Source organism: Hydra vulgaris, chromosome 05, assembly GCF_038396675.1.
Source record: "Hydra vulgaris chromosome 05, alternate assembly HydraT2T_AEP".
NCBI classification, from domain to species: domain Eukaryota; kingdom Metazoa; phylum Cnidaria; class Hydrozoa; order Anthoathecata; family Hydridae; genus Hydra; species Hydra vulgaris.
This window is the reverse complement of record NC_088924.1, coordinates 32,414,896-32,426,937: the sequence shown is the minus strand read 5'-3', so window position 1 is coordinate 32,426,937 and position 12,042 is coordinate 32,414,896. Positions and strand designations below refer to the sequence as shown.

The following is a 12,042-nucleotide window of genomic DNA, read 5'->3' as shown; positions in this document are numbered from 1 at the left end:
ATAACTCTATGTTTTGCTTTAAGATGTGTATGAAGAGTCGAAGTTGAGTACTCTTGTGTACATTCTTACAATGTGAGTACATTTTTACAATGTGAGTACATTCTTACAATGCTTGCAAGAAGCTTTACCCTCTTTAGTCATATTTTTGTCAAAATGGTGCAAAATTGGACTTATTTTAGGCATTTTGTCAAAAAAGGTAATGTTTAAATTCTGCAAATTTCTCAACACAATATTTATTTTTCTAAGTAATGTTCGCATTATAAATATGCATATAATAAGTTAAGCTAAAAAATCATCATCAGTAATAATATTAACAAAATTAGTTATCATTATATGATAATAATAATTACAATTATACGCAATGATGATAAGAAAGAATAAACAATGATAATAATAATTAAATAAATATAAAATGACTGTAATTGATAGTGTGTCTCTCAAACAGTAATCTGATAAATACAATGACACCAAATATTAAAAGTTATAATAATTACATTAACAGTAATAATAAATGGAAATATAAAAATGTTTATGTGTATATTATAATATGTATAATTATGTATAACAAAATAATAACAACAGATCATAAAAAATGTATAATAGAAACAACAGTGTAAAAAAAACAAACAATAGTAACAATAATAACAAATGACAAATAGTAAAAATAAAAACCATTTATGGAGCAAATATTTAGTTTACAATAAAATAACACAAAAACAATAAATATCACTTTATTAAATAAATTAAATAGTTATAAACTGTTTGTTGTTTTCTCAGTAACATCTGATTCATAACACTGATAAACAAATAAAATTTTAATGTGCATATCTTGTTAACTAGGTGGTTTTTTAAAACAAATTAAATATGCTGATTTCAAATATGCAAACCATTTTTCACCATCATGTCAAGTTGTAAAGATATTTGGGTTCAAATCTTTAGTATTTAAGGTAAAGTCCCTAATATTGTCGAAAAAAAAGTTATTCAAAAGTATGTCAACCTGGGTCTCAAAAGAAGCGTATTTTCATAGAGATTTTAGAAAAGATAAATATTTTTACTTACAAAAAAAATTACGTGAAAAAATGCTAAAGACTTTTATAAAAATTTTAACAAAATGTTTCTCAGCAATAATACAAAAAAAATTTATTTTTATTACAAACAAATACCATTTTTAAAATCTCTATGAAAATACGCTTCTTTTGAGACCCAGGTTGACATACTTTTGAATTACTTTTTTTTCGACAATATTAGGGACTTTACCTTAAATACTAAAGATTTGAACCCAAATATCTTTACAACTTGACGTGATGGTGAAAAATGGTTTGCATATTTGAAATCAGCATATTTAACTTATTTTAAAAAACCACCTAGTTAACAAGATATGCACAATAAAATTTTATTTGTTTATCAGTGTAACTTTAGTGCTATGACTTTTTATGTTCTCACATGAATTCCATGTGAAATATTGCTAATACCAATCATTATGTATCTATTGTGGCAGTCATTAGGTAATCAAATGTACCAATCATTATGTAATTAATTTTGGTACGCAAATAGCGCAAATACTAATTTTTGACATTATTAACAATTTGTTAATAATGTTCAAAATAGAAATATTGGTGTAGCAATTGTTACAAAAACAATTTAGCAAAAACCAGATACTTAATCTTTAAACTTTAAAGCGTATCACTCTAATAAAGTTTATTATATGTTAGTAAAAGTTTAAAATGAATTAAAGGGAATATTGCACAATTTGTACACAAATATTAGATCTGGTTTAAAGTTTAAACTAGATTTTAACCTTTTTAACAAATAGTGGAATGAATAGCGAAGTGCATATTTAGTGACTAAAGTTTTACGATAAACAAATATTCATAATTTGTAAAACTTCTTAACCAAAATTTTTGGAATACCTTGTATTCGTTAAACTTCGTAACTGAAGTTTAAGGAATATTTGATATTCAGCCTTCATTTGAATGCAATCAGCGAAGTTAAACAAACTTTGCCGGTGCTTCTGTATGAACTCTAGTTGAGCTTGGTTATATATACCAATTAGTAGTAATTATAGTATGCTTGCATAGAAAACAAATTACTTAGCTTTTTGAGTTTTTATTCTATATTCTGAATAAAAATTTGAAAATACTACATAATTTAAAAAATTTCTACCCTTAAAATTGCTTAAATTAGTGTGTATGTATGTATTTACGTATGTATGGGCTATACATGAATTTTTCTTTGCAGACTGCAAATTTTCAATTGTCTTAAAGCTAAACAAAAAAAGAATGTTCTCAGTAGAACACCTGCATCAAAGCCATTCTGGCCATGATATTGCAACACCAAACACATATTCTTTATATTCAAGTGTTCGTAGACCATCCAACAATCTCATCCAATCCTCTGCTATTATGCCGTCAGTTGGAGCAAATCCAACTATTGTTCAAGGAATTTTGCATCAAGAGGGGTTTGAAGTTAAAAGACAAAATGTGCAAAACATTTGGAAAAAATTCCAAACCAGGAGTATTTCTTATCTATTTAGTAAACTAAGAAATTATGTGAATTTTTCAAAAAATTTAATTTCTATTCTTTTGGTTATTTTATTAATTTACTCAAAAATTAAATTCAAAACTAATAATAGTTTTAAATGTAATGATAAATGATTTTGAAATTATTTTTCAAATCACATTTCTTAGGTTGCAATGATTTGCTCCATCTTGAAGAGATATTAGGGCGCCCCAATGTGCATTTCAAAATTTTATTTGATGATGATGGTATTACCCTAAAAGGAGTTATGTGGTCATCATCGGAACAATTAGAATTATTGTCACAATATGGTGATGTTATTCTGATGGACTCAACCTTTAAAGTTAACACTGTTTTATTTTATCATTAATCTTATTTATTCATCATAATTTACAAATTTCCTTTATATTTTTTAGGTTAATTCCCAAGGATTCCCTTTGTTTACGTTACTAGTCACTGATGCTTTTGGAATTGGTCAAGCCGTAGCTCATTGTCTTTTGCAAAGGGAAGATATTCCTAGTATTTCTGAATTTTTAGTTTGGCTTAAAGAAGGTTTAAACAAAGCAATATTTGTTATTGATAAAGACTCTGCTGAAATTGGGGCTATTCAAAACACCTTTCCTAGTAGCTCCATATTTCTTTGTCGCTTTCACATGCTTAAAGCATTTTTAGAAGAGCTAAACAAGCATAAATTTCCGGGAGAAAGACGTTGCAAAATTTATGGGGTACTGTTGCTATTAATCATAGTAAATACTGTGATATAATTTTTGTTAATAATAATTATTTTTATTTCTTCAAAATGGTACCAAGATCACACTTTTAAAATGTTCAAGAATTTCTATTGGTGTTTTTACATTATGCTCAAACAATGCTTAAGTATATTTTAGTGTGCTGATTTTAACGAATTTACTTTATCTTGTTGAAAATAACAGATTTTTATTTTTTTGTTTATTTTTAATTTATAACTTTAAGTTCAAGTTCATAATTTTATTTTACATTTTTTATCAGATTTTCGAAAACATGGTAAAATGAAATTTAAAGGAATTTAAATATGCTGGGTCAGAACTTAGTTATTATTTTAACCGTAATTGGAATACTATTTCAATGATTCCAATGTTTGCAGGCTACACTTAGCTACACGTATTGGTAAGCTTCATCTGGATAACCACACTACAAATTGCTTTGAATGCTTTCATGCAAAAATTAAAACATGGTAAAGTGTAGCTCCCAAAACGAGTATAATGTATTAGTCAAGGAATTTAAATATGCTGGGTCAGAACTTAGTTATTATTTTAACCGTAATTGGAATACTATTTCAATGATTCCAATGTTTGCTGGCTACACTTAGCTACACATATTGGTAAGCTTCATCTGGATAACCACACTACAAATTGCTTTGAATGCTTTCATGCAAAAATTAAAAAAGTCATCAATTCCTCAAAAATCAAAATGTCTTTTCTAGTTGAAAAGGTACTTAGTATTGCAATAGTAAGTAGTTTTTTTTGAATATATCATAATTTCATATAAAACATTTTAATATTGGGTCTGGCAAATATTTATTGCAGTGGTACTTAAAATGTTGTCCTGCTTCATTGTGTAGTCCAGGAGCAATATATCAACAGAAAAGTGCTCTTTAGCAAATATTTATAGTGATTAGTTATAGACATAAACATTAACCATAGTGATGTTTTTTACCTCAGTATAAGTTCTTAAATAATTTATTAATTTAAGGAAAGATACAAACGTATTTTTTCACAACAATACAATTAAAATTACAATAAATTTTAAAATAATGAATGGTGCAGTATAAATTTCATTTTTTCTGTGCAACATCACAGAAAAACTTAGTGAGCTCAATTATGGTTTACAGGGTGATCAAATTTAATGAACAAATGAATTTACACATGGCATTTTTGATAACCAATTTTTATTTGTTTAAATGTAAATACCATTTATGGTATTTACTTTTAAAAAATTATAAATAAATTAATACCAAGAAATACCAAGTAAATAAACTAAATGTTAATTTAAAACCAAAAGGAAAGCTAAATAAAATAGAATAAACGACATTCCAGGAAATTTAGCTTTTTTTAAAACTATATTACTGACTTGATAGGCTTGGCGCTGCTAGGCTCTGATGATAAATCAAGATGATTCAATCATCAAGAATGATTAGGCAAAGTTGTTTAAAAACTTACAAAATAACTACCAGGAAGTATTTCAAGTAAGTGTAGTCCATTAAGTTATTGACATTATTTTGTGAAAAAGAACAAAACTAAAATATGAATGAAGATAAAACTAAATTTTTTTCAGCCAATCGTTATTGCAATAGTTTAGATCTTCCTATATTTATGAACGGTGATGTACTCGATGAGTCATCCACTCTTCATTTTCTAGGATTAACTCTTATTTCCGATCTTGGAAACCATATATCAAATCAGTTGCAAAATTAGCATCTGCTAAGGTTGTATCTCTTTATCGAGCTTGACACTTTCTTACTTCGGATTCTATTCCTTATCTCTATAAATCTCAAATCTGGCCTTGTATGGAATACTGTTGCCATATCTGGGGCGGATCTTCTAATGATGCCCTTTCTCTTTTAGACCAGGTGCAAAAACGCATTGTAAACATAGTTGGACCTGCTCTTGCAGCCAACCTCCAACCATTATCACATCGTCGTAATGTTACTTCTCTTTCTCTTTTCTACAAATACTATAATGGGCACTGCTCTAAAGAGCTAGCATCTCTTATACTATCTACTAAAATTCATTCTCGTGTTACTTGTCATTCAATTAAGTCTTATCTTTTTTTCTGTGACTGTTCCTAAGTGCTTCAAAAACTCTTATTTGTCTAGCTTTTTTCCTTGAACATCAGCTCTTTGGAATTTGCTTCCTTCATCTTGCTTTTCTGGTTCATATAATTTGCAATCCTTTAAGTCGTTTGTCAATCGTTATCTTGTTCTACAATCTACAATATTGTGTTTTTATACTAATAGAGTGTTATTATTTATATTTATGAAGCTTTAAAAGTTTTAAAATGTATCTTTAAAACTTTATAATGAAGTTAAAATAATATTTTAATTCAAAGATATTAAAGATGCACGAGGTGATCATTATTATTATTTTTAGCAGTTTCCTTTGTTATTTTAATCCACGATGACAGAAAGAAAAAATTGTCTGTTGCGCAATATTGTAAACGACGGGCTGCAAATGAAGGGTTTATAACAAAACAGTCTGATTCTTTGTTAAAGTATCTATGTTCACGGCAGAGAAATGAAAATGGTACAGATGAGTTAAAAAATCAAGTTGAAGCAGACAGGGAAGCCAATGAGATGACAGTATCAGGAGAGTTTGAATTACATAATGTAATACACGTAGCACAAAAAGAATCTAAAGTGCATAAAATTGATAACTTCTCTGGTCTATATGCTAACTATAGCAATCCGGCTACTTAGGTTGTATTTGATGATGAAATGCGATAACTTTCGATAGAACATGGACTAAAACAAGTTGATCAGTTTGACTTTCATTTTGACAGTATGCAAAGAAAATTTTTAAAAAACCATTACAACCGCCGGCTTGTCATTGGAGATGAATTTCGCAGTCATTGGCTGCAGTATTCTGTAAGTAATGACTCTGTGCATTGCTTCTGCTGCAAACTGTTTACCAGTAGCACAACAGCTGCGTCATCTCTTTCTTCCAATGCTTCACATGATTGGAAAAACATGTTCGCATTTCTGTCAGGGCATGAGAAAAGCAGTGAACATCGAGCGAATTTTCAGTCATGGAAAGAGTTTGAGCTGCAACTGTGAAACAATAAAACAATTGATGCTGAACATTTGCGTCTTGTTCAAATAGAAGAACAGTATTGGCAGCAAATCTTGAAACGGCTGATAGCTTTAGTTAGAGTTCTTGGTATGCAAAAATTCTCTGTTGAAGAAAGATTTACTCTTATACAGACAATACGTTCGTTGTTTGGTTTTCTCTACACTTCCAGTTTCCCTGGCTAGTGGCGAGCCAAGCTGCTTAAAACTCAAACTGATAAAAACATTTTTGAGAACATTTATGCAGCAAGAAAGACTTGCTGAATTAGCTATTCTGTCAAGTGAACATGGTATTGCTAAAAACAAGTTAAAGTTTATGCTATAAATGAAAAGGTTCAAAGAAAATAAAATCAGTTGTATTAAAAAAAATTTCTGTATTAAGTCAAAGTAACTCTACATACATAAAAAACAATGCAATTAAATTCACTGTCAACAACAAAAAAACGAAAAATCTTTTTAAATTTTTTTTCTGGAGTTAAGCGAGCAAAGCCTTCGCAGTTTTGTAGCGCAACACAAACCTAAAAGTCACGTAAAATTCTGGGAAAAATATGTATATGTTTGTTTACATTTGTGTTATTTAGATTTGTGTTTATTTAAAACAAAAAACATAGTTTTTCATGACAAAATGCCTAATAGGGCAAAGACTCATGAAGAAAACCGAAAATGTATCTGCTTTCTTTGTTTCAAAAAGGCTTCTAGAGCACTGACTGACGATATGAAACACAGATCACAGGTTATTTTACAGAAACAGATTGGATTTTAAGACCCAAGAGTTCCGCTTGGTGTATGTGAGGCCTGTAGATCATCACTTAGAAGATGTGATGAAGGTCAGAAAGTCACTTTGCCAGAACTTCACAACTTTAATTCAATCAGTCAATAAACACTGACCAGAACTTCAACCTGTGATTGCAAGATTTGCTCAACTGCAAGACTATCAGGAAAAATTAAGCCTACTTTTCTTGAAAACTCATCCAACCCAGGATAAGCCAAGGTTACAAAAGCTCAAAATACTGTAGAGAAAAGATGTGGAAAATGCTTTTCAGTCATTGGTCGTGGTTTTGCTCATGTATGTACAAAGAGTACTCTACACAAGAACTTGGTTGAAGTCACCTCAAAGGACAGACTTGCTGCTGAAACAGTTGTAGTGTCAGTCATTTCTTCATCTGAAGCATTTCTACCTCTTGATGAAATATGAATGAACTCTTTACCGTTAAAATTTTTATTTGAACTGATGCGTTTATTCAACATAGATACGTTCTGTGCAAACAAAACACAGCTACTTTAATGCAACTATGAAGATGCCAATAATAATACCTGACAAGCTTTTGGATGCTGTTGCAAAGGTATCTTCATATGCACTTAAAAAAATAGTGAAGCAACTATACTTCATGAAATCTAATGATGCAACCTATGATTAAACTCATTTGAGTACTTTTCTACTTTTTAAACTCATTTGAGTACTTTTCATTTTGAGAACACTTTTCTTATATTTCTCTTTTAACAAATTATTAATTTTTTATCTTATTTTGTTTTTTTATCTTATTTTGATTTTTTTTTTTTACTTCTTTTATTCATTTTTTTATTTAGGAAGTTTGTAACAATAATTTTGTTTTCACTGTGAAAGGAAAGTTAATAAGATCTTTATCTGATTCCTGTACTTGCGATGCTTTTACGGAAAATGGCCTTCCTTGTTGCCATATTTTTTATGTCAGGCAAACCCTTTCTTTGCACATATTTGATATAACATTAGTTAATAAGAGATGGGTTATAAATACAACTGTAGCACCATTAAATGTTTCTTCAAAAGTAACACATGTTATACCCTTGACACTGTATAATACGTGTGAAAAAAGATTTATTTGATTGGTTTGATTGTTTTGATTGTTTATTTTTATTACTTTTTTGAAGATACCCAGCACTTAAAAAAAAATATATTTAACTCTTAATTATTTTGGTTATTTATAAAAAATCTATAATTACTATCATGTTTTAATTGTTTTAATAATTTTAAATTTTTCCAGGTAGCGTACTCTATTGCAATGAAGATTGCTAACATTTTAAGTGACGAGTCAAAGGCAACATTTCTGAAGGCTCTTCAATATCTAAATTCAATTGCACGACAGGTTATACGTGGAGAATGGCAACAGCATAATCAAATGCTAGATGGAGTTAAAGCAGACGTCACTACAGCGATTTTATCATCATTAGGAAATTCAAACATTCAGGGCTTTGAAACTCAATCATGCCTTGTTGAGTCGGAAAATGTTGATGGTGAAAATTTAGATAAAGTAAGTGCTATTGACATTTTTAAAAATAGTTTAGACGAGGAAAATTTAACTGTAGAAACAAAAAATTTAACAAACAAAAGTATAAATAGGCAAATCTCAGACGATCAAAAGCTGAATATGTCAATTCAATATCTAAAATTTCCTGCTACATCAATAAAACAGGGTAGACCTCTTTTACCTTGTTCTCAGCGAGTGTATAAAAGTACTTGTCTGAAAGTATGGGAAAAAATGACAACCTTAGAAAAAAATTCATTTAGATTGAAGCATATTGTTTTTGAATATGCATTGAGAAATTTAAAATTGTGCTTGTAAAGGCCAACGCAAAGATATTCTATGTAACTTCAGTGCTACCGTTTGTGATAGTCGATTTGGTTTAAATGATCTAAAGTCTTACTTTTTAGCTGATGCATGGCACCTAATTCGATCAATACAGCATTACATTAATGCAGATAAAAAGTCGTATCGATGCAACGATTGTAAATCGAATGAATCTCCAGCACAATTTTCTTAGTCAGATTGGGTGCAGTGTGATCACTGTATAAATTAGTATCACATTTGCTGTAGTGGTATTAGAGGAAAACCGTCTAGAAAGTTCTTTTGTCGCTGTTGTCTGAGTAAGGGTGATAGGCCTACCATTTTGAAAAAGCCTTTTACAAACCAAGAACTATAGTTGATATAGTATTTTCATTGATTCCTTGTCTAATTTTCATTAAAATCAATTACTTTCTTATTATATTTTATATAAGCAGATTAAAAAGTTAGTACTTATACAGAGAGTTTTTATATTTTTGTATAATAGTCGTTGAATTTTGTTAAGAAAACCAGTTAGTTTTATCTTATCTGTTTTTTTAAACCAATAACTGAAGATGATATAGTATTTTTATTGAATTTGAACTACATTTTCAGTACAATTAGTGGCTCTCTAATATATTTTAGTTAAGTTGTGTGAAAGTTAGTAATAATACAGAAATTTTTGTATAATATATATATATATATATATATATATATATATATATATATATATATATATATATATATATATATATATATATATATATATAAATATATATATATATATATATATATATATATATATATATATATATGTATATATATATATATGTATATATATATATATATATATATATATATGTATATATATATATATACATATATATATATATATATATATATATATATATATATATATATATATATATATATATATATATATATATATATATATATATGTATATATATATATATATATATATATATATATATATATATATATATATATATGTAGTTATTTTTTTAATCTCCTCAAAAAATCAATTATATAGCTCTTATATCATTCATCGAGCACTCTTGCTGAATATATGCTCACAGCAAAATTAAACTTATTTATGTGTGTGTGTATATATATATATATATATATATATATATATATATATATATATATATATATATATATATATATATATATATATATAATATATTTATATATATTATATATATATATATATATATATATGTATATATATATATATATATGTATATATATATATATATATATATATATATATATATATATATATATATATATATATATATATATATATATATATATATATATACATATATATATACAGGGCCGTTTTTGGAGCATCGTAGGCTCTAGGCACTTTGCATAAAAATGTAGCTGTAGGCCTTTCTTTCAATTTAAATGTCATGTACACGTTATTCAATTTACATTATTTTTTAATTTTTGTACATAGTCATTAATGGGCCTACAGTCGCTGTTTGTTTGATTATTCTGTATCTGTACACATGTTATGCCTCAAAGAAATTAAAGTGTAACCATTTCATTAATTGTATTTCTCTCACTATCATTACTTTAGTTATGATCATGAAAAGCCATTAAAAATTCAGCATTCTATGGTTTGTTATTTGTTTTAAACGTTTGTTTAAATTTATCAATAGTTTACATTTATTTAAAAATGAAATTCTCAGAATTCCACGTATTATTTTAAAAAGTAGGATTTTATTTGGTAGGTATTTTATTTGTTATGATTACGCTTTTGTAAATTATTAATAAGTTTTGTTAAATGTTATGTTGTATGGTTCAATCTATGGTTTGTTATTTGTTTTAAATGTTTGTTTAAATTTATCAATAGTTTACATTATCAATAGTTTACAAGAGCTTTCTATGCAAATTACTTACAAATTCGTCAAGCATTATGTGAAGTCACTAACAGCAAACATCAACCACCAGCAGCTGTTCATGAAGCGAAATCACTGGTTAAACATTTAGACTACTTTGAAACTGCGTTAATGTGTGTGATTTGGAAAGATTTACTTCAAGAGATGAATATTGTCAATGAAGCCTTACAGGATTAATACGGGTATTGAGCTGTGCACCATCATTAACTATACGATGGTCTCATATAGTATTTTCATGATACACGCAGTAAGTTTGAAACATTCGAAGGCCAGGCAAAATATCTCACAGAATCTGATTACAAAGAAGCTACACAACGCAAGCGAATACGGAAGCGATTTGATGACGAAGTTATGGATACAAGTAATCCCAGTTTAAATGTTAGTGCCAGTGATAATTTCCGTATTCAACAGTATTACGTTATCATAGACAGACATAATAATGAGATGGAAAAACGCAGAGCAGCTTATAAAGTATTGTACGAAAGGTTTAACTTTCTTCTTGACAACAGATCTTTGTCGAGTGAGGAAGTAGTGGCTAAAACCACTTTTTGCTGTTTTCTCAAATGTTTAGTGATGGTAAATCGGTGTCTGATAAGATTAAGCTGCAAATAGACAATAAACTAGTTGCAAGTTTTCCAAATGGTAATATCGCTTTTAGGATTTATCTCTCTATATTAGGCACGAATTCAGAAGGTGAACGTTCTTTTTCAAAATTAAAACTGATAAAAAACTATCTGCGTTCAACTATGGGACAAGCCCGACTATCCTCCTTGGCACTGCTATCAATTGAAAATGAAGTAATGCGGGAGATGACATTTGAAGATGTTATAGTTGATTTTGCAAATACCAAAAGTCGAAAAGTTAATGTCATCTAATTATACTGTCTGATTATAAACATTTCTATCAATTATGAATATTATGCTGCATCTGTATGATTGTTTTATTAATGAAATGAAAAACACTTTAAAATTTCTTTTTTTTTCATTTCTTTTGTAGGCCCCTGTAGATTCGTAGGCTCTAGGCACAGTGCATAAAGTGCCTATATATATATATATATATATATATATATATATATATATATATATATATATATATATATATATATATATATATATATATATATATATATATATATATATATATATATATATATATATATATATATATATATATATATATATATATATATAT

At 27.8% G+C, this 12,042-nt stretch overlaps 1 long non-coding RNA gene across 2 annotated transcripts in view; it reads right to left on the bottom strand.

Annotated features, from left to right (window-relative positions):
- LOC136080789 (uncharacterized) overlaps window positions 1-11,840 on the bottom strand; it is a 46,676-nt gene extending 34,836 nt beyond the window's left edge. For both annotated transcript variants that reach the window (XR_010638642.1, XR_010638643.1), the window contains exon 1: window positions 10,853-11,840. This is a non-coding gene — a long non-coding RNA (uncharacterized LOC136080789). The remainder of the gene's footprint in view (window positions 1-10,852) is intronic.
- Between the last annotated feature and the right edge of the window lie 202 nt (window positions 11,841-12,042).